The sequence below is a fragment of the Haliaeetus albicilla genome, chromosome 5 (genome assembly GCF_947461875.1).
Source record: "Haliaeetus albicilla chromosome 5, bHalAlb1.1, whole genome shotgun sequence".
Taxonomy (NCBI): Eukaryota; Metazoa; Chordata; class Aves; order Accipitriformes; family Accipitridae; genus Haliaeetus; species Haliaeetus albicilla.
In genome coordinates this window covers 39,784,578-39,808,823 of record NC_091487.1, presented here as the reverse complement: position 1 = coordinate 39,808,823, position 24,246 = coordinate 39,784,578, and the positions used below count along the sequence as shown (strand labels likewise).

General features: G+C 39.1%; 1 protein-coding gene across 15 annotated transcripts in view; it reads right to left on the bottom strand.

Annotated features, from left to right (window-relative positions):
- The window catches only part of SIPA1L1 (signal induced proliferation associated 1 like 1), a 233,218-nt gene that overhangs the window by 121,424 nt on the left and 87,548 nt on the right, over positions 1-24,246 (bottom strand). For 10 of the 15 annotated variants that reach the window (XM_069784285.1, XM_069784270.1, XM_069784272.1 and 7 more), the window contains one exon: positions 19,238-19,314. The exons of the other annotated variants lie outside the window; for them this stretch is intronic. The gene's annotated coding sequence lies outside the window, so the exon portion shown is untranslated. The remainder of the gene's footprint in view (positions 1-19,237; positions 19,315-24,246) is intronic. 15 annotated transcript variants of the gene reach the window in all.

Here is a 24,246-nt window from a genome sequence, read left to right as displayed (position 1 = left end):
ATTCACCCTTCTACAGAAGCATTGTTTCAGGGAGAAGGGTATGAGAAATAAATCCACACATTTAACTAAAAACCTTAGAAATTTCATTCATATTCACCTTCATTTTGGTAGCATGTCAGGATAATTATTAATACTTATGTATAAAAAGATCAATTAAAATTTCTCGCACGGATCATAATTTTTTATTATGCCACTTACACTGGAACAAGCAACTGTCACTTTTCATTCTTCCACTGTGCTGTGAATTTTACTGGTACTAGTGAACTGAATTTCCTTGCGAAAAGACTGCCTATGCAATATTATCATTAAAGCCATCACTGAGTTTATTATTAAACCACCTATCTTCAGGGATTCAACTATTTACTTCACCATTCATGACTGTCAATGAGAATGATAGTAACAGATAATCAGGACACAGATTTTTTTAAAGACACTTTTGTATTAAACTAATAGCTCATTGGATATTAAAAAAACACTAGAGTCAAACACATCACAAGAGAACTTTAATGTCAGTAAGATTTAGTACAGAACAGTGTTTAAAATAAAAGCAAAAAAATAAAAAAAACATCTTATTTGGTAGAAAATATTTTTGAACACTCTAAGCTCCGCAAGGAAACTATACACATACACAACCCTGAAGACAGTAACCACTTTTGTGGTTTGTTTTTAGAATACAGAGGAACCATGTTAGAAAAAGGATTAACCCATAAGAAGATGTGTCAGAAGAAATTCTGTAGAATATCAAAAAGAAATAGATAGACTTTTTAATTGTTGCTATTGTTTTTCTTCTAATGATACCATCTGTTTTAAAAATGGACTCAGACCAAACAATTCTAAAGCAATACAGGCCAGCAAGAAATACCAAATTCTTTTTTTAGTCCAAGATGCCTAAAATACACCAAAGTCCACCTTCCCTATTACCACAAATACTTTCCAAGCAATTTGTGTGTGAAGTATAAGGAAAGTAGCAGCTGGAGGCTAGGAGACAGCTGAGCATCTGGTGGAATCGATTTCCTTAACACCATGACATAACACGTGCCATCCATTATAGAGATTATTCACTTTACAGAAGTACTGCATTTTGTTTGCTAGAATCTACAGCTTCAAACGCTGAAAACTCTTGTGGATGAAGCATGCAGTATCTTTGGGGGGAAAAAAAAAAACCCACTAAACACACAAACCTGAAACATGCTCTCAAGCAGCTTCTTTAAGATGCACTAAAAAGTTCTACAAACACACTTTCAACAGAGCAACATACAGGGCTAACAGTGAGTAATCATTACAGCAGCATAACACTGACCTAAAAGCAGAAAATGAAAATGTCATCTCCCTACAAAGAAACAACAGTCTCATTAATTTTTTAAAAACTTCATGAAATATGGAGACAGATCTTAACACTTCTCTACAGGTATAGAAAGGAACAGATAGTAGAACAAGGGAGATAGTTTCTCCACTGTCTATTCATACTAGCAGCTGAAAGCATTTGGTATGGTGTCATACCAAATGGAGCACTGATGACAAGACAAGGGTGAACAGTTAATAGCCAAGGGAGACCTTTTAGGGGGAAAAAAAAAAAACTTGCTTTTTGTTCAGTAACAGTTTGTTGAAACATGTTTGGGGGAATTAGGTAAGACTCAGTCAAATACTTCCCTAATTTTGTTGTAAAGATGAGAAGAAAGAACCAGAGTGCTATGTGGCATGCCTCTTGTACATCATAAAGCAGCTAAAGTCAGCCCTTTGCAGGTTAAACAGCTGTAAAAAGTCCTAAGTATCTGATTAACTTAAGAGGAAACAGACCACTGGAACCAGTGCACAAATACTGCAAGGCTCTCAGAGCCCCATCGATATGCCTCAGTCCTGACCTGCATATAGTCACCTTCTGGATTTGGCATCACTGGATTAACTTACTTTCACCTTCCAAAACTGCCAAAGGTCTGAACTGCTAGAATACTCTTATTTTCTTCTTAACACCACTCCATTAGGAAATTGTTAAACAGCTTCCAGCTGCAGCCATTTTTTTTTCTTTAAATCTGTGGGTGACAGCATTAGTAAGAAAATACATTTTATTAACCAGATCTCTTAAAAAACACATTAAAGATTAATTCTAAAGCTGTATAAAATGTTTACAAAGATTCTCGTTAAAAGCTTAAAATGCACATTTCATTTAGCCATTAAAAAAAGCAAATAGTATTTATTATACATTAAGCACTACTATGCCCTGAGGTTTCTGCTTAGAGCTCTCACATGTAAATGAGAATGATAAAATGGATATGACTTGTTAGCCAAGGCAGAAGCAGCAGTTAGGGAAATGTTTCATCCTCGCTGGGACACAGCACAATATCATGCTTCTGCTGTTTCTGCTTACAGAGAATTGGTTCCTGGGAGGACAATGTTTAATTAGCTCCAAAGACATCCAACGAGGTACTTGTTTTACAAACTGAATAATAATGCAAACAGCACAGGTAACCCTATATGTAGAGCACCATAAAGGTGACTTCTGCACTGCACAGTAGTGGAAAGTCTCAAGGAGAACAAGGGAAAGAGGCAGATAGATGTAGATGCAGTGCCACCACAGTTAGGGCCAAATTCAAGATCTCGAGGGACAATGTCCTATTACTTAAGAAAGCAATGTTGCTTCACTAGCATTTTTTATATGCATTGACTCACAACACTGCATTTTCAATCTTTTCTGTATTATTGTATCACACTACTTCATATGACATGTTTTTTGTCATAATAGGTATGCTTCCTTCCTTTTTCCTCATAATTCATTGGCATTTTTTTAATGCCAGCAGCCAGTAAAGTCGACCTTATAGATGATTTCACTGGCAATGGGCAAGTTTATGATGTGCCCTAGCTAAATATTTCTCTTCCCCAGTGACAACCTTATGCATTATAACACATATCAAATAGGCAAATTCCCAGTCCTTTCAAAATGGAGCTCTCCAAGAGGGAAAATTTCCTCAGTGCCTTCTCTATCAGGGCGAGAGATGTGCATAACTCAGAGCCATCAGACAGACTAGGGTTACATCTTTGCTTGTAAACACACAAAAAATCACATCAGACATCAGGAAAGCAAAAAGGGATCGATATTTTGTTCTTAGCCTGCTTTTGACCCTTTCTCATAGTTCTTGCTCCTGCAAATAAAAAAAGTAAATATAAATAAGTAGCAAGTAATTTTTGCAAACTACGACCTTTTTGTTTGGACTAAGCACAATACATCAAGTTCACACTAAAAGGACAACAGCAAATGAAAAGCAGTGGGAGAAAGGAAGAGGAAACTAACTATGCACCACTCTATATAGCATTTTTCGTAAAAAGAGCATTATTCTATCACATTTCTACAGCTGATGAGAGTTTAGAACAAGACATTAGTCCCAAGTAAAGAGCAGGACATTGCTGCAATAAGATTACAACAGCTAGAAAGGAAAAAGGAGGATTTCACTGACAGTGTAAGAGAACAATCATCACTTGCAGAACCGTAATCCCCAAATTCTAGTAAAGAGAGGTGAAGCAAAAAAAGTACTTTTTTCTTAAAATCCTCCATTTTTTAATTTTTTAAAGTTTTATCTACAAAGAATCTGAAAGTTGACCAAACACTGACAAACTCAGAGCTGCTTTAAGTTTTCTAGTGTCTTGGCTGGACTTCAGTGCTAGCAATCCCGCTTGGCCCAGCAAAACTCCTTTCGCCAGAACCAAAGTACCTAAGGGTATACGCTGCACCTGCTTAACAGCTACCACGTAACAGCTACACAGGACACAGTGATCCGTGGACATCCCTCTTCCGAATTCCCAGGACATGACAGCACTGCATTTCACCAGCCGCTATCAGGGAGGCAATACGGCACCTGTGCGCTGCCACCCCACAAGCCCTTCAAACCAGCACAGGCCAGTGTTACCACCAAAACCAGCAGCCAAATAACATGCCCCCTCTCCTCTACTGTCAGCTATACATACAAGCATAGACTGAAGAACTGATCCAGATTTGAAATATGCACCTAATTAATGGCTTTATGAAGACAAATTTGAGCTCAATTCTTATCCCACTCAACTAACCACTGGCAGCATTTCAGGGAAGAAGACAGAGCGGGAGGTGAGAAGCGGCCGTACATGAGTGACAGCCACAGCGCAGCTCTGAAATGCACCTGCAAGTACGACGTGACACAAAAGTCCCTGTGTAAAATATAAAATGCAATTAGCTGGAAAGCATGCTGCCTTCCCCCTTCTCTCAACTGAAAACAAAGACAAAAGCTTGTGCAAAGGTACACACTATCTTCTGCACAAGACAGAGGGGAAAAGCATTAAGCCTATGCTGTTACAGCTCCTGTGCCTGTTAAAAATACCACTTACAGGTAGACCTCCTTTCTCCTCTGTTTTATAGGAGGAGTGCATAACCACCTTCCTAAGTTGAGGGGTTCAACACTTTCTTGAGAATTCTGTTGCATTCCCAGAACTTCCCAGGACACGGCTCTGTCACCAGAAGGCAGGTGTGCATGCCTACCTGCACGCAAGTGGGAGACAGCACCTCATATGGGAACGGGCAGATTTGGGGACAGCTGATACATTATTACACAATTAGCATTCATTGTTCTGAACACCAATTTTCATTCACCTATACAACACTTGCACGCAGGCAAGAGCAGAGAGCTCTCTCACATCAAAGAAAGAAAAGCATGTCAGAAGATCTGCTTGACATACACCCTTTGTGGGGACCACTGCATTTTGCCGTAGCCTAGCAATTAAAACTGCAATCCACTTTCAGTTTTCTCTAAAACAAGAGATCAAGTAAAACTTCTAAAACATCACAACCAAAAGACGAATCTGGAAAAGCTGTTGCATTGTTATTTAGACAAATTTTTCTTCCATGTACATAGATTATTACTATACAAATGCTCAATTAACTCTTCAGATAGCCACTTTTTGCTGCAAAATCCCTGCCTCATTCACCACATTGATTTCTATAGTGAATAAAAGCATTTGGCGGAATTATATTTACTAATTACTAAATCTAACACATACAGTAGATCTGCTGACTTTGTATCAAAATACATACCACAGTCAAGACTTTTCCTTGGACAAGATGTGTGCTATTTCAGATACCCTAAGTGCTGGTCATCAAGGATAAAATTATTAAAGAACTAGATTTAGGAAGGGCTGTCCCCACATGCTTTAACAAGCTAAATGTTCACAGCAGCAAACCATACCTTTAATGAAACTTGATGTCAGTTTTATATGGGAGATAACTGAAGAAACAAGAACTCATTATGTATGTAAAAAATTGTTTTTATCACTCCTTCAGCTTAACACTGATTTTTCAGAAAAAGCATATATTTTCTTTCAGAAAGGTTTTAAATACAAAGTGGGCTTTAATGAACTGCAATCATGCCTAAATCAAAATGATTTAGGCATGTTGCGTTATGCATGCAAGGGAAATAAGAATAAAAATAATGTAACACATTCATATTGATTTAGCTGGCCACAAGCATTTTTGCACAGTTTTCTGTACTGAATAGCAGCCAATTAATCTCTCCCAACAGATGACTGTTTTATTTTCATTTTGAAATTCCTCTCAGCTTTGAGGTTTCACTGGAACCTTATTTACTTGACAAGAAAAAAAAAAAATCTTCACTGCTGTCTACAGTGAAGCTGAGAAACCATGTCTGTGCAACTTGAAGTGCTGACTGAAGCTCACTCTGCACCAGGTAACTCAGGTGCCAAAACCAATAGAAAAAAGATATTCTCCTCACCAGTTGGCACCTATATAATTCCCCTCCTACACTTTCACCATTTCTACACATATAAAGCCAAATTAATGAGAAACAACTTCAAAATTGCCCCATACCCTAGGTAATGTAATCTTCAGTAATATTTAATTGTTACTATTTCCCAAAGCTTTTGGATTTTCATGGAATCATAGAATCACTTAGGTTGGAAAAGACCTTCAAGATCATTGAGTCCAACCATCAACCATGCCCACTAAACCATGTTCTGAAGTGCCTTGTCTATGTGCTTTTTGAATACCTCCAGGGATGGTGACTCAACCACTTTCCTGGGCAGCCTGTTCCAATGTTTGACAACCCTCTCAGTAAAAAAAATTTTTCCTAATATCTAACCTAAATCTCCCTTGCCTCAACTTGAGGCCATTTCCTCTTGTCCTATCTCCAGCCACCTGACAACAGAGACCAGTACCCACCTCACTACAACCCCCCTTCAGGTAGCTGTAGAGAGCGATAAGGTGTCCCCTCAGCCTCATTTTCTCCAGACTAAACAACCCCAGTTCCCTCAGCCGCTCCTCATAAGACTTGTGCTCCAGGCCCCTCACCAGCTTGGTTGCCCTTCTCTGGGCACTCTCCGGCACCTCCATGTCTTTCCTGTAGCGAGGGGCCCAAAACTGAACACTGGACTCGAGGTGCGGCCTCACCAGTGCCCAGTACAGTGGAACAACCACCTCCCTGCTCCTGCTGGCCACACTATTTCTGATACAGGCCAGGATGCCGTTGGCCTTCTTGGCCACCTGGGCACACTGCTGGCTCCTGTGCAGGTGGCTGTCGACCAGCACCCCCAGGTCTTTCTCTGCTGAGCAGCTTTCCAGCCACCCTTCCCCAAGCCCGTAGTGCTGCATGGGGTTGCTGTGACCAAAGTGCAGGACCCGGCACTTGGCCTTGTTGAACCTCATACAATTGGCCTCGGCCCACCGATCCAGCCTGTCCAGATCTCTCTGTAGGGACTCCCTACCCTCAAGCAGACCGACCCTGCCTCCCAGCTTGGTGTTGTCTGCAAACTTGCTGAGGGTACACTCGATCCCCTCATCCAAATCATTGATAAAGATATTAAACAGAATGGGGCCCAACACGGAGCCCTGGGGAACACCACTTGTGACCCGCCGCCAACTGGATTTCACCCCATTCACCACAACCCTCTGGGCTCGTCCATCCAGCCAGTTTTTCACCCAGCGAAGAGTACACTTGTCCAAGCCACGAGACACCAGCTTCTCAAGGAGTATGCCATGAGAGACAGCGTCAAAGGCCTTGCTGAAGTCAAGGAAGATAACATCCACAGCCTTTCCCTCACCACTAATCCTTTTTTGAAGTTACTCAAGTTTTTTTCTATTATCTTGCTCTCAAACATATATTATTCAAGCAAAGACAAAACTCACATCACCGTTTTTGCAGTTCAGAGGCCTGCTCCTTTAAGAAATCAGTATGTTTAAGTGAAAACCACAGAGATAGCTGGTAAAGATGTCTGGTTTTCTGCATCAATAAAACATCCTTTAACCATTTCATACTCTTCAAAACTTCTGCAATTGATTGTGTTCTATGATTTCCCAAGAACAACAGTATTTTCAAATATGATTTTACAAATATTTTCATTAATGCAAACAGAAGTTTTCAGGTCATTTGCTTTTTTACATCAATGTTCACATATCTTAATGGGTGAAATTAAAGTTTAACACATTACAAAGTAAATGTAGGTGAATACTTCCTCCTAGAATATTCAGTAAAACACAACCTAAGTCTTAAAAGTAAAAACCGGCATGAAACCACCATAAAGAGATATGCCAACTAAAAGCATATTTTACAGAATAGAGATTTTAAACATATAAAAAGTTAGGACTCTTCTACCAAAAAGTTTAATACAGTGCTTTGCATTTTTTCTTACATAGTGATGTTCTAAAAAAATTTTTTTTATTTTATTTTTTAAAAATGAATCAGGTATTATCTTTAAAAGTCACATTATTACCTGCTTGAAAAGAAAACCATCATTAACCCATGGAATAAACAAGAAGCAGAACTATGACAGCTGGGGATCCAACGATGCTATGGGTTGCTGGCTCTGCTAAACAAGTAGTACTGAGGAAGACTAATTTCCAATAGACATATAGTTCATTGTTGATTGATTTACTATGTTAATTATACTTAAATTGGAGCCAGTGTTTTCCTCGTGTCCATTAAATCTCCTCTTTTTTTCCCCCCTCGCCAATACCACCTAGAGTCCCTACTGCAATCCCTGCAGGCTTCCAGCTCAAATTCTAATCCCCATGGCAGTATTTTTAGTTTCCACTTACCTTCCTCCTCCTGAATATTCACAGAAATTCATAGTGAATCTCCCAATGATTTCCTGCTACATGCCCTACCTGTCCGCTCAACCTGCCAGCCATACAAGAGGTCCATGAATGGTATTGTAACCAGAGTGATAAAGACACTGATCAGCCAAAGCTTAGGTGAAACCAGAAGAAAATTAAAATACGCAGATGAAATAGAAATACAGCCAGGAGAACCACAACAAATCTACAGCAATGTATGGATAGAATAAATCTTAAGTCTAAACTGGCCATACAGCAGCAAGTACGTAATTTGCACTATGTAAGCACAGATGTTACTCACTCTCTCCTTTTGTTGGTGTCAGCTGTAGACTCATTTATCTAATCTTAACAATGTTGAACTAAAATATTCTATACCATAAAAATTGTCATACGACCACCAATACAGAAGTCTATCCTTGCTTATTAGTTTGTGAGGTCTTTCACAAAACATGGCATGTGTTCACAATTAGCAAAATCAGCCAACTCTTCCAGCAGCTTCACAGGACTTAACTTCTACCCAGAACTCCTAAGCTGAAGCCAGCATCTGCGTACTTTTTGCATGCAAAATACAATAGCATGCAACACATGCTGTTATCAACTGAAAACTTCCAGTTTCCTCAAGAAGTTCACTTAAGCACTTCATATAGTCTTATGTAGCTCTTAACATCCTAGACACAGAACATTTCCTGGGTTGCTCATCTGTAAAATCTATTCATTAAATACTCTCAATCCAAACAGCTAGCTCAAGAATTAAATCTCCAATATTTTTAAACAAACTTAATTTCTTAGTAACATTTTAAGGTTTTTGATCCCAAGTAAAGAATTCTTGCAGAATTTGGAATAAAAAGCATATATTACTAGGCACTTAGTCTCCCCTCCAAGCAGTTAAAAATGAAAGGAATGTTGTTATCATCCTAAAATAGCTCTCAGTTAAACATTAATCATTACCATTGGTGAAAAAGACAATTTCAGTCATATGGCATTTAAGTTCTACCCTTAAAATACTGCATATTACAGGTCCTCCCTGCCACTCTATTTTGTGGTTTGACATGCATTTTAAAATTCCTCTTCACATGATTTCTCAGTTTCACAAAAATATCTCACATCTCCTTGGAAACCTGAACACAACACAACAAAGACTGCTGGCTCTAATGCTTAGAAGCAGATTAGAAAAAGAACTGCATTCCCTTGCTAGTTCAGATAGGGTTCAACACTTCATTTCTCTTTACTAATGTATCTAACAAGAATCCATCTCTCTCACCTGTTAATTTTCTTACCTGCCTTCACAGCCATTCACTCAAATCCTATCGACTCCTTCACTACTAACTTGCACTCACCTTGAGGTTTAGTGAGTTTTCTAAGCATCTATGTAGAAGAATGTACACAATTTGAGAAGGCTGGCAATACCCAAGCAACACTTGACTAAGAATTAAGCCTCCCCCTGCAAAACTGGCAAGAATGAAGAGAACTAAGACCCCCCTTAATCTGTATCAATTAGTTTCTATACCAATTGCTATTGATTAGCACAGGATACCAAAAAACACCAAACTAATTTCCTTTGGGTTCCATGCCCATCAGTAGCTGCCATAACCCCTAGTTTGGCAACTGCTGTTTAGATATTAAAGTTGCTGCTACTACCAGCAAACAGTGTTTGCCCCCCCAGTTCATTAATCCTTTAAATACCACTCTAGTTACAGCAAGAAAAAAAAAGTACTGCTTCTCATTTTGGATGTAGGACTGCCAAGGGAAGCAGAGACACCCCCATATCACCAAAAAGGGACTCTCCCCCAGTCTTGTAGTCCTGTGCCACATTCTGCTCGGAGCAGCACTTTGCTGCAGCCCTGTTGCAGGTTTAGCCAACATTCCCCTGCAAAGCCGCCTTCACCATTACAATGGAGCATATACTCCTCAACTAAAAGCTAAAATTCTGAAAGTATTTCCTACAAATTATGTATCTCCAGTGGCATAAGATGAGAAAAATTCTCTCTCACAGGAATCAATGGTGTTTTCTCAACTGAAGCATGGTGGGAAATTTGAATCATCCAGTTACTGCAGTTTAGTTGAAAGGCTTGCAGAGACAGGAACCGAGAATAACAAGCACCGTGGAAATATCAATATGAAGGGGAATGTCAGGGAGAATAAGATCTGCTCCCCCCCCCCAAAAAAAAAGGATAGAAAATGGCACACAAAAGGCAGAGCAAGAATTTCCTTCCCAGAATACAAGAGCAAGAGAAGGTGTTCAACTAAACTGAAACCTGACAAGTTCACCATCAACAAAAAGGGATACTTCTTCATACCTCTGCACTGCTGAGGGATACGGACTGCAAAGGCAAAAGCTTAGCAGCATTAAAGGGGAGAACAAAAGATAAAATTACATTGTAATAGAAAATATTTAAAAACAAAGAGCTGGAAAAGATACAAATATCTTTGAGTTTTATGACACAAACCAAACTAAGAGAATCCTAGAGAGATATACCCTGGAGTATATTATTGCCATAACTGCCTATTGTAGATTTTTTTGCATCATCATCCGAAGCATCTGTTACTACTCCTAATTAAAGAACAGATGGTCTGACCCAATATGGCAATTCCTATGACCCTATATTTATCAGCAGGTGGGGAAATTAAGTTTTGAGGTCTCAAGCAAGCAAAGCAAGATTAACAAAAACAGATAGCTAAATAGGTCTCAAAGCCATCTGGTATACGACACTTACTGAAAATGATATTCTCGAAGATCACATATGATATATTTTCCACAGTCTCCGTATCGAGAAAACAGTCTTCCACAGTCTCCGTATCGAGAAAACAGTCTTCCACAGACTCCACCAGATGTAAATATGACTTAACTCCAGAAACACAGAAGATTATTGAGCTAATAAATGAATCCTTTTTCATGTTAAACTAGTGAAGCACAACTATTCCAGCTGTACAACGAAATCTGTAGAAGTGGAAGAAGTCAGCATGTTCAGATAAAAGCTAGAGGCCATCTTCAGTAAAAACTTCTGATAAGGTCATCACACACCAGTAGAAGAAACAAAGAAAATAACATAGGCAAAGGAAATAAAAAGCATAAGAAGGTATACTTTTGCCTGTATGTTTTAAGTGCAGGTTGAAAACATGTAGATGCACTGTGGAAAGCTGCATTCCCAAATATGATAAAAGAAGAAGACGGCTTGAAATAATTAATCTGCACAAGAAAAGAATCTGAGCGAAACAGGTATTAACCAATAAGGCAGTAGTAGCATATTAAAGAAAGTACACTTCTTTAAGACGAGTGACATCCCTCCTTCTTCAAGAAATCTTTCAAGCTTTACTGTTAAAAAGGGCATTTCTGGTAGTATGTGCCTGAATGGATTTTTTTTTTTTTTTAATATGCTGTTGGAAAAAAAAATTAAAATGGATGAAAATTTGTATGTTCATGAGTCATGGGAGCTTCTGATGAGCCTGTGTTCTGAAAACGTGCATACTAACCTCATTAAGTTGCCAGGAAATATTATTATGGTAGCAAAATAAATAAAAACTGCCCTTCCCACCTAGAAACAGTCACAGGGAATGAGCTAACACACATGTTTTTAAATTAAGAATCACCTGAAGGAGACCAAAGCAACAAGGAAGCTGGTTACTAGGACATTCTGTGTGAAGACACCAGAAAGATGCTCTTCAGCCTAACTTGGCAGCAGCATTCATCTGGTACCAGCAACAGCAGAGAACTAGTCAAAACAAGAGAGCCTCCTTGCAATACATGGCAGCAAAGTACCTCTTCTATGGCTAATACAATTTTACCAAGGAGAGTAAAGTACTTTGAGCATTCTATATGAATCTTACTAATGTTCTCTAAATAAACCAGACAGATGAGTTGATTTCTTGCACATCAAGAATTTAATAAAAAAATCTCCAGACAATTCCTCAAAAGGAAAGCTTAAGTCTCCAAGACATGCAGATCTCCAAGGTGCAGAGAGGAAGGCTACTCTCTAGGAGGGAAGGGGTGATGGGCATGAAACGTAGACATCATTAACCTGCACCACAGAAAAACTGCTCACAACTTTCTGCATTTGTTAGTTCATAAAAATTTCAGTGCTTGGGAGGGGGAGGTGGGGTCAAGCCATTCATAATGCTTAATTCAATTTATCTGCTTTTTTTTAAAAGTAATATTCACCACAATCTTGGAACTAATTTATAGTTTTAAGGCTGTATATTAACAAAGCCTTAAAACACATTACTGAAACTTTTTTTCACTGCCATTTTTCTTTTCAGACCATTGTACCAGTCATTTACTTTGTCAAGCATTATTCTTCTAATATTTAAAATCTACTTCTAACATAACTAGTAAGCTGTGAAGTGATCAACTTTTGTATGGCTGTCACTTAAAGTGTACTCTCACACATGGAAGACCACTAGATGTGACTGGTTCAGGTCAAGTGTCCCATCATTTGTTTACCTGACACACTTACTAGAGCTACAAATTCTGGTGTCGAGGATGGTAACTCACCAGGGTGACAGTTAAAAAGCACATTTCGCAAATCATTTACCACTGAAGAGTAACTTTTCTACTGTATATAGAAGTTAAAAACCCCCAAACCTCACAAAAATTCATTCCACTGTATGAAGCTAAGTATCCCCTTTGTGCGCACCTGATGGGGGGCACACGCAGGGGGAGGAACAATACAGAAGTAATTACATTTGGCTTGAATCCATTATTTAATTTCATTAATTGAAAAATATTCAAAGATATTCTTAAACATGGAAAAATTGACACCAAAAAAACAGATCGAATGGTTGTCCGAAAGTACCTTGGGGGGAAGTGAGTTCAATATGTACAAATGACAGCAATTGAATATACGAAGTCACACTGTGCTGACTTAGTTAAACCAATGTCATCCCTGTGCCTGAGTGTTCTTACATAAGGTTAACCCGATTTCTCAATTTATCTTGTTATTTACCGGGAATATTTTTACTTCAGGACTGATCTCATCTTTTCTAAATTGTACAAAAAAAAGACACAAGACATTCCTATGTATTTTTTAACAGTGGATTTATGGATTTGCCATTCCACAGCACGGACACACAATTAACTGTGCACCTTACATGAGCTGAAAAAATCACTATGCAGAAATCAACTGGTTGACTACAGATTTACGTATCAATCTAAATATACCTGCATTAAGTTTTGAATCATTGGATGATATTAGAAAGACAGGTCTGATAATGCCGCATTTCTGAAATTACGAAGTCTTTATTTTTCCAGTTCTTCCCAGTGAGTATAAAAATAGAAAGTAAAAAAAGCTTAATGCATCCCTAACAGAAAATGTTACTGAAACTCATAAAAAGGGGACTATTGTGAAAAAGCAAAAGCTCTGATTGCACATTTCAGGCAGTCTGGTGCAGAGAGTTCTAAGAAAATAGAGATATCTGCAATCATCACAGACTCCCTCTGAACCTAAGCACCTTTTGGATAGTGGACTACATTCTCGCCCCATAATATGGGTTTTCAAGCTGCCACTGTACGTCCTGGTAAAGTAGTACTCCACTGTGGTCAAGTTCTGAGGACATTACACTGCCTGCAACATCTTCACCCCCTGCTCTCTCCCTTGAGGGCATCAGTAAAAAGAGAAACAGAGCAATAGACAACTCATCAAAAGAGCTAGAAAACAGAGTTAGGAAAAGATGAGGTTTAACAGTTCTTAAGTTATTTAGGACACAAGAAAGGCCTTTAGATCTAATCAAGGAAAATAAACTTCTGCAAAAGGAAGAAAAAACCAAAAAGTCTGCAGCATGCTCTTTAAGGCAAAGCTTAAGAGTGTTAAAATTAAAATATGAATCCATAAGGCAATAACAAACTAATAAAATGCAACACCAGCCTCATTTATAAGTCTTTCTTTTAACATACAAATCACTGCGGCCTGACCCTTCTGTTCTTTTTTTAAGGCTTTCTTAGGTCCTCCTCTTGGCACACACCAAATACATACTCTCTCAGTTAAAATGCATTGTTATGCTGATGCAGAAATTGTGCTATAAAACTTGCATTTGAAAAGTTCTTATTGCTTCTCAAATTTGTATTAGCCACAAAAGGTAAATTCTATATAGATTTTATAGCACAGTAAAATATAAATATTGTGACTTGATGCCCAGATGAATTAAGTCCACATTTCTGATTTAGCCTACATCTTATTGCATTTGCTATTTTTAAGGAGGGAGCAATTTATGGGTACATTTTCAACCATAAATTTTAAAAGGAAATTCCCCAATTAAAATATTTTCCCTACGGATACAGTAACTTCTAATGTGCACACATGAAAAGAGCTACGGTGATACTGACAGCCAGCAGACCTTTCTAAAGAAGAAAAGAAAAATATTTTACAGTGATAAAAAAAAAAGAAAATATCCATACAACAGGAGTAATTGGTTAAACCCAGTTATATAATATATTATATATATACACATGTTCTTATATAGTGGTATTATTATGTATTAATGTATTATTAAACTATATAGTTATAAATTATATTCTTAAACACACAGCAATTTTAAGTATATTTGATGCCTCAGCTAACACTATCTGGAAAGCAGAATTACTAATATCTGTGATTCATACTAGTATTTTAAAAGAAACCTCTCCTGTATCTTTATATGCAAGGCAGTTTCCATTAATGTGCACGTGAGCTTAGCAAAAGGAAAAGTCTTCTCAGGACTCTTAAGAACTTGTAAAGCGCTCTTCACTCAGCCACTCAATTTCTGGAAAACTGTTTTACTGTCAGAAACTTCAGAAGGTGAGGTCTCTTTTCCCCAGGGAAATTCTGGGAGGAAATAGGTAGTTAGCACCAGCTCCTGAAAAACTACCTGCCTTCTTTCAAGACAATTCTTCCATGAAGCCCCGATGCAACACCCTTGGCCTCATTAATCAGACACAAACTCTAAGGGCAGAGCTCCGAAAAGCATCAGAGACACAAGTTTCTGGGACGGGAGGGGAACATGCACAACCCTCTGCACCTTCTGCAACCAGACCACCATAAGCAAACAACACCAGCGCTATGCAATATGATACAAAAATATAAACAAGGAAGGAGATTGATGCCTGAAGTTAAATGGGAGCAGGCCCACTGATGAGAAGTCAGGGATATCAGCTGTCATTCTGCCTAGTCTGGGGACCACCAAGATGACTATCAGATGCTTCCAAGTTGACCTTCAGGCTTTCTATTTTCTTTCTTTCCAATTATTTTGTTCAGCATTTTGTAAGACATGGTAAATTACTCCTATCCTTTTGCTCAATTGCATGGTTATCAAACATACTTTGGTCTACAGATGATGGACAGGCTCTGAATTCTGCTGCTGGTTCACACACCACAATGTGAGAACAAACACTGGTAAACCATATGAAAGCAATGGATTTATTTTAATGATTTCTTTTTCAGTAAACTTTGGGGTGTAATCCATCAAACTGACAAGCTGTTGGCTGCCCTTGCTTCTCTTCAAGTTGCTCCAGTAAGCCCGTTGCTAACCCATAAAATAATTTGCTTATTTCCTTATGTCTCCAGTTATTTTAAACTGAAATGAGACAGCACAGGCTCTTAGCCATTCTCCTGTTATTCCATACTTTGGACAGTGTTCCCCAATCACTGGCCTACTCCTTTGATGTCTTCAAGTTCGTAAGTCTGAACTTCTAAAAATAAATTTAGTGCATTTTTTAAAAACTAAAAGTAACACTGAATGATTAGATGAAATTGCAGGTAAGAATTATACTCATGAAACCAACACAGTTTCGGTACAAGCACAGAGTGTTTACGTAAAGCATGTGAAAGAAAAAGGAAGTTATGCAGTTTTTGTCGGATGCACTGAAAACAAGCCTTTTGTCAAATCCACTCCTAGTTCAAGTTCCTTCACCTAAATTATTCCCTATACTTTTACATCTGAAAACCAAATCACTTGAAATACTACGAAATCCTTTTATATAAAATATGAGCAATTAAGCCAAAAACTAAGGCTTCAACTTGTTTTGTCACTAATGACATGGGATGGGGTTTTTTTATAGATGGGACAAAAGGTCAAAGTTTCTGTGTTGGAGGCTTCAATAACCTCGCTATTATTTGCTGGTTTTACCATTGAGAGGTTTATGCAGTAAGCCACCTATATTTGTCATTCATTCCGTATACCAAAAAGCCTGATCAGGATTTTAAAATTTGAACTACAATAAAAAGCAATAAAGGTCACAACTGGCAATTTTATGGTACCACTACTACAACTACTAAATTCATACATCTGCTTTCATAACCACAGGCCAGCTCCCTCTCAAAGGATAGCTAGTACACATAGACCTTTTTTTTTTTTCCCTATTTGGAGTAGTCTGCAAAGTGATTCTGATTTTTAGAGAGGCGAGTCCTACTCCTTAGCTACTCTCTAAGCCACTTGGATGCAGTTTTCAGCTATGGGTGCTGCACAAACTGTTCAGTTTAATTATTTTTGTGACTTACATTATAGTAGATGAAAATCCTTCCTATTAACAGATGAATACAAGGGCCTGTTTTTAGTACAAAACCTATGTGAAACTTAGTGTAAAGAACAGCCACTATTCATTTAAAAAAAACCTCACTCACACAATTCTTTCCAAACATCAGCACATGTACAAAAACACAATTGGGTAGAAGCTGTTAGTGAAAGGCTGGAGTAGAGCATACAACCACAGATGTTTCAATCCAAGTATGAAGCAGCACAACATCAATCCATTACCACCACAGTTCCCCAAACCTTCACATTCAGAACTGTCCTCCCTCTCACACTGCAGCTGATGGGGAAGCAGGACTGTTTCTGGCTTGGCGCAAACCTTTGCGATCCCCACCCACCCAATCCCCCCCAATTTAACAAGCCAAACAGCCTTCTGCACCCCTTTTCTCTCTCCCACCCCAATCCCTAGAACTCTGAACCCAACTCCCCCCTTCCAAACCTTGGCCCTACTTGTCCCTTGCTCCACTCCGTTCAGCATTGTTCTTCTGGCTTGCAGAAAGGAGAAGACTAAGGGCTGAAGAGAAGGGAAAACCCTTCTCCAGTACACGCTGCATGTCCTCAGTAGGCCCATCCTATCATAAAGGAATCGCTGTTTTATCAGATAAACACTGTATTGTTTTCAAGAGACCACATGGGGTCCTAACGGGAAGGACTCTTCCATGAGCATATAAGCAGCTGGGGAAATATGAGATACCTACATCACAACACACGCATGCAAAAAGAAACAATTATGGTACTACACGCAGTCTTAAGCTTTGAATAGCCATGACTCCAGAGAATTCAATGTTTCATCTGAACAGTCTCCTAAAACGTGCTGTAGCACAGGATTTCTGAGAATTAGTTTACAGTGGGAAAATACGCAGCTGTAGTCTCCTAGATTTCCATGTTGTTCTGCACCGCAAACCACCATCGATTGCACGTGTCTGTGATAGTCTCAAGCTGTCTAAATGCCACCCCATTGATCTATCCAATCTGTGTTAGGGACAAAACAGACATTGACATCTACGGGGCCTGCAGGGACCGAGCTGGAGGGCCACGGCAAGCCTGGGGCTGCAGTTTAACATTGCAGCTTCAGCGCAGGTGATGGGCTGCCGCTGCCAGGAACAGGGAGACTGCATCCTCCCATCTCCTCTGTTCCTCTCTTCTCTATTTCTGGCCTACAGTCATCTCCTTGCATTACAGACACATTCAGCTTCCAAAGCAATAGAAAACCAATCCAGTAACAAAAACTAAATCAGTCTTTTTTTGCTGAGATGATGCAACAGATGAACTTATGCTGCGTGTGAGAGCTAGGGAGAGGAACGGAAGAGAGAGGAGGGGCAGAAACAAGACTTCAGTCTTTTGGGGTACTGCTTACCTGTAATGCAAAACCACTAGCTGTAATTTAAGTCTACAGACATTTTCAATAAAGTTTACTATACCCTAAAGATTTTAAGAACTTGTCCATGCCTTCCAAGTTAGAGGAGAAAAAGCAAAATACAGAACATGTATATAGAAAACTCGTGGCTCAACTGAATTGAAACTAGCCCCCATTACAACACTCAAAGGAATGTCTCCTTGTGACAGCAAAATACACTTAAGGGTCAACTTACCCCACAAATTCCTATTACATAGCTATTGGTGAAGCTGTTAATTTCCCTGAAAACGTACGTTTCTAAATTGGGGAGAGGAGAAAACTCTCACAATTCCTCTTACTCAAGCTGAAGCGAGCTTTCTTATAAGCATACTGTACCATGTACTGCAAACACCATCTCAGTAGCTACTGACTACTGCTGATCTTACACTATGAGTTTCAGAACAAAGTGAAGACAAAACACTATGTTTAAGGAACTGATTATATACAATGCATCCAGAGTGTAAAAATCAGTATTTCTAGAAGGGAGAAGCTGTGAAGACTGTTCATATCTGAAGCAGCAAATACACAGTTCTTCAGCAATCCCAGTAAATTCCTACTTCCACAATTCAATGTTAATAATGGATCTAAGTGCAAAGGAAGATCTCACTGGGTGTCTGCCTCCATATACCCAGAAATTTGTAGAGATCGGGCTAGCCGTACTCCTGTGATGACCTAACTAGTCCTGAGCCTGCCGGCAAACCAAGTTAAGTAGGCAGCTCAAGTCCGTCCCTTTTCCTCCTGCTCAAAATTTCTAAACCAGAAAAATAAATCAATCCCTTAACTCTTCCCCAACATGATTCTTACAATCCAGAGTGCAGCTTTTTGGCTTTCATTCCAGTACTTATTCCCAAAACACAGCTGTAAAGTATAAAAATTAATTAATAATGTTTTGATACAAGACAGCTCACCCAGACACTACACAGGACAGATTTACTATTCTCATCCTTAAATAAAGCATTCAGAAATCTCCAGAGACTTGTTTTTCACAAATGTTGACAGAGACAAGTACTGCTTTTATTATCACTGTCTAAGCTTATAATACAAGCATACTATTCATTTCAAATGACCAAAGCAAAAAAAAAAAGGAGCTTCCCCTGAGCATCGATCATTATTCTCAATTATGAATCACGAAAACCATATTATGTACTAAAACCATCCAGTTTTTAAACTGCTCAGACTTCTCTGCACACCCACATTCCTATTGATGCATTCAACTAATTCATATTATGAATTTTATGTTCATAGAAAAGACCTCCACTTACAGAAAGGTGGTTCCTCGTGGAAATACCACAGGCATTTGAAAAAGGGCACAGGAAATCTCTCTTCAAAGATGCAGCAGCTGGTAAAATAGAGACAAGACTAAACAAAATATACAGATAAAACATTCCTGTTCAGAGTTAACTAATTTGAGATCTAGAGAGCCAATGAGTTGAAGAACAATATTCCTGAAAAAAAGAACCTTCCACTGATAGCATCGGCCACAAAATCTCGGCAGTACCAAACAGCAGTACTTTCACAGAAGAATGGTCCAAGCCATCCAGGACTTTTTAAAACCAAACAAGTAATTATCTGCATTTTCCCTGTCCTCAGAACCTCCTTTTGTTACCGATTCCCACTCGCTGCTTATAAATCAACTCTTCCCACCTTTCCTTGTCCTGTTCCCTCCCTCTTCTTCTTTCCCCTTTCTTCTTTTAAACAGTCTCTGGCTCTTAACAGTCTTTCCTTCCTCCCCTTCAAGCGCCCAGCCCTCTGTCTCCCAGCCTAGCATCTTCTCCTTCCTCTCTGTTCTTCAGCCCTGTGGTATTTGAATCACAGTCGTTTCCTCCCTCTGCGCTGCACTGGATGCCAACACAGGCAGCACTACCAGTACCGAACAGATTGTCCCCGCACTCTCATTTCAGAGACCCACAGCTCACGGAGGCCAGTATTTCAGAGGAAAAGTGATGCGAGGAGAAGACACACTCAGGCACACTGGGGTAAGCTCAGGTGCCCTACCGGCCCCTGGAAAGTGGGGCCGGTGTTACAAACGGTGAGCGAAACAAAATGAGGGTCCCTCGGCAAACTTAGCTGCCAGAACAGTAAACCTAAACTGAGTGTGTGAAATCCGTCCAAGCTAGAAGACTTTGACAAAAAGGGCTTAAATTGGGACAGCTCTTTCACAGTGCAACAGCCCCTCCGTAAGTTCCAACTGATGGGTCTACTAGAGCTACTCACCTAAATAACTGCAGATTAAGCTAAACAAAATACTGATTTTTTTTTTTCCAGCACTGCAAGTCCCAGAGCTCTGACCAATGACTCAAGACACTAACATTTCCAGAACGGCATTTAAGGCAAACCATCACCAATGCAGACTTGCCTTCCAACACCAGGCTGCGAACCTCAGCAGATTAAGGACTGACTAATGAGCAACTCCACCTCCTGTTCAGCAGGGCAGGACAGGGCACACAGCTGTAGGCAGCCAACTCAAGATACACTACCCTCATTCATCAGAGTCACTCAGAAAGGGATCACTTTTAAATAGTAACCCCCAACGTAACAGTTTCAAGGACTAAACTGTACAGCTTCATACTGTGCGGGACAGTTTTATCCAAACACATCAGAACCAGTGCTGCAACACAACCCACCATGAAATATTTGATGAGGTGGACTAATCAAGACATCTAAGAGAGGCCCCTTGTGTTTAACAAGGCAATACAAGCGCATGTGCTGTGCACAGATGTCACACCCCCAACCTCTCCCACTACTCCTGGGTGAAAGACCCTCAAACAACCATCAAATCAGCAGATGGGGGAAGCCAGGACCACCCCTTCCAAAGGGAGCACCAGCTTAAAAGCAGTGAATTAATGTGTAGGCCAAACTTAAGGATGTTCTATTTAACGTCATAATTTTTTCCATTTGCAACTTCCATTGTGTAAGCTGCCTACTGGATCCTCTGATGGCTTTACCAGCTGAGGTTTTTGGTTTTGCTTTTTAAATCTGCTTGGGACTTTCAAGAAAACAGAACAACTATGACTACAATTTGAGTAGCAGGATTTATTATTTCAACAGCTGTTCATAAGTGAGATTAAGTCCACTAATGATGGGGAAAAGAACATAGAAAAGAAAAATCAACCTTCACTTAAAAGTGCAACGTTTTCCTAAGGTCAGTAACTAATTCTGTAGGTTTAGGTCTTGCAATTTTTATTTTTAGCAAATATCCTTAAATTTTCTTTCCAGTTAAAAAAGGCAAACTAATGTAAAACTCTGCTGCACAACTACATTTTCAGTCCTCCAGCCATTTAGAATTATTTTCTACTTGTTTTGCACTTAAAACACCTTCCGAGACATAACAGATTAAACAGAAGCCTATGTGTCAAGTAGAAGTTATCAGAAAACCTGCATGGAAAAACAATACTGAACCAGATTGAATTTGCATCTGTTTGTCTTCCGTTGCTCTTTAATGTCTTGATTTTACTAGGATAGCCTATTTCATAGAAATAAATAAGGAAAGAGATACAGCATCTTCTTGGAGTACGGGTTTTTAGCGTACTGAGTGGTGTAATTGACAGCACCAGCAAAGGATGTTCAATACTGGTTCCATAATTCACACAAGAAATTTCTCAAACAGCCATCATTTAGGAAAAGAGCCATTAGAGATTTCTGGATAGTCTCCAGTCACCATGGCTTCAGGTTTCAGCACATGTAGCTGCGTTACGGCTATTTGAATAGAGTTTTTGAACTATGGTCCTTTACTGCGTGGTTCCAGTCATCACATGGGGAGACCTATCAGCCAGACAGTCCCAAGATCTGTATTACAGTGTACATTTATAAAACACCTAGCCATACTGTAAGCTGCTGAAGTTACAGCAAGTCTGCTCAAATGACAGATATAGTACAACAAAAATAGTCACACAGGCCACTCATTTGTCTGGCTTTTTATATCTTTGCAAGCCAAGAACCTCCTTCTCTGCGCTCTTTTATACTGTTCTGACTCAGGCAAGAAGACCTTTAAGTCAGTTCTAGTCTTGCCCAGATAGGAACTGCAGAAAAACATCATACACGCAAGTAGGTGGTTAGCAATACCAACACAGAATTAGTTATTCCCTCCAAGCCTTCCCGAGTGAAATACCAGTCCAGCAAAGCTCTGCAAGATACTTTTGGGGGTGGTGGGCTACAAATCACACTCACATACAACAAAAAATGAGGGGTGTTACCTTTTTAATTTTGAAAAATACCAACACTGCTCTCAAATTCATTAAGAATTAATTATTTAATGGCAGCTTTTCAATAGCATGCTGGCTTGGACAGCCCACATTTATTCTGGATCTCACCCAGGCCATAAAAGCCTACAGAGACGAGTAAACTTGTGGTAGCACATAGCACCGCCAGCCAATTTTAGAATCTGGTCTAGATAATGAGGGACCCCAGTACTCTAGGGTCTAGGGCTCCACAAGGAAACAGCAAGAAAGTTAGCAAAAGTTAACACTAAAAATACATTCTCCTTTTAAAAAAAAGCCTGATCTTTGAATTAGAAAAATTAACACACAGTTTAATCCAGCTATTTAACAATAATGTGTACTAGAGTATATAAATAACCAGTCTAAATATTTTCCAAACTATTACTGATTTGCTTTGAGAGCTAGTAAAACACAGGAGATCCCAGAGCAATATGGAACAGGGTATGTGTCCTTTAACAACAGTAAAAAAGCGGGAGACAACTTAAGAATGGCAAGACAATGTAATTCTGATGCTTAGGAAGATTTGGATATATTGCTGGGGAAAAAGAAGAAGGGTAAAAATCAATTTAAGTTAGAGGAGAAAGATAAATTACAGTCAGGAAGCCACGTCAACCCAATAAATATTCTCGCTTCGGTACATGTCTTAGTGAAGCAGCAGCTGTAGTGTAAATGACACGACAGTGTTCAACATGACCTGGAGACGTAGATCCAAAATAATCAGTGTAGAGATAAGCGTAACTACTGGAAAAATTTGCTTTCAGAGAACTAAAGCAGTGGCTCAGTATAAAAAACAAAGCATTTCAGGCCAGTCCACCTAGAACTTGACCTGCAGCAAGTTTTGCTTAGTATTTTCATTATTAATTTGGGTGACCAAACAGAGGCCCCCTTAAAGAATCCACAAATGCCACCAAACTGGGTGGCAAGAGCTGCAAGGAGTATGGAGGAGACAATCCTGATTCCAGGTGAGCTTGGGAAATCAGGGATTCTAAAGCTGACCAGATAAAACTCCATGCAGGTAAAAGCAAAACAAAATGCTCTAAGACTGAAAGAGATAATTAAAGTAATAAAACACACACACACACACACACACAGAATTGGCCATCTAAAGAGTAATCAAGCAGAAAAGAACTTGGGAAGCTGTACTGGATCACAGACTAAGTAAGAGTCAAACCTGATGTTGTTCCTGAAAGCCAAGTATCATTCTGCAAGGTGTTGAGACTACTGAGCACAAGAAGTTAAAGTAAGTATTTCAAGTCTACTCAACACCATTGTCCTCGCTATGAAATACCACACAGATCATCTAAGGAATAGATCCTAAAATCTGGTTCTATGGTTATTAAAAACAGGTTGACAGCAACTGAAAACAAAACTTCATCATCTTAATACAGTTACGAATATTTGGTTTTCCAAGAGGTGTTTACAGTAAATGGAAAAAAAAAGCAGTCTTCATGTAGAAACTCATTTTTGTGACTTACTTTTAAACGACAATGCACATGAACAGATTTCTCCTCTCCTTCATCTCGACCCTCCTAAAATAGAAAAATTCCTCCCAACTTCAGTCTCCTCTTTTCTTGGTCTTCTTGTAAAACTAACATGAAATACTTTACATAGAATTAATCAGTGCAGTTACCAAAAAAATTATACATTCCACAGTAATGCTGATACCCTTGCTAATTCTACTGCTTTTTCACATTTGGCAATTTATCTCTAAACAGTCACAATTTTAAACCAAGTTTCAATGTGAGGGTTTTTTCCTTGTAGAAAGTAGTTACATTCTGACCCCAGCTGATGTCATACGCTGTGTTTACACCTTTAATATAAAAGAATTTAAACTTTACCTATAGTTGTGTATGTACACATTTATTTTGGCTCTGATCACGCATGTATTTTAGCTCTGATTTTATTTTTCAGCTTTCCTGTGAAACAGCAATATTCCAACTCATACTTCAAAGACCGACATGTATTTACATCAGTACGGACAGACTCAGAGCATCTATCAGAGCTGAAGTGTCAACAGCACATACCGAAGTATGACACCACCTTTCAGCCTTTTA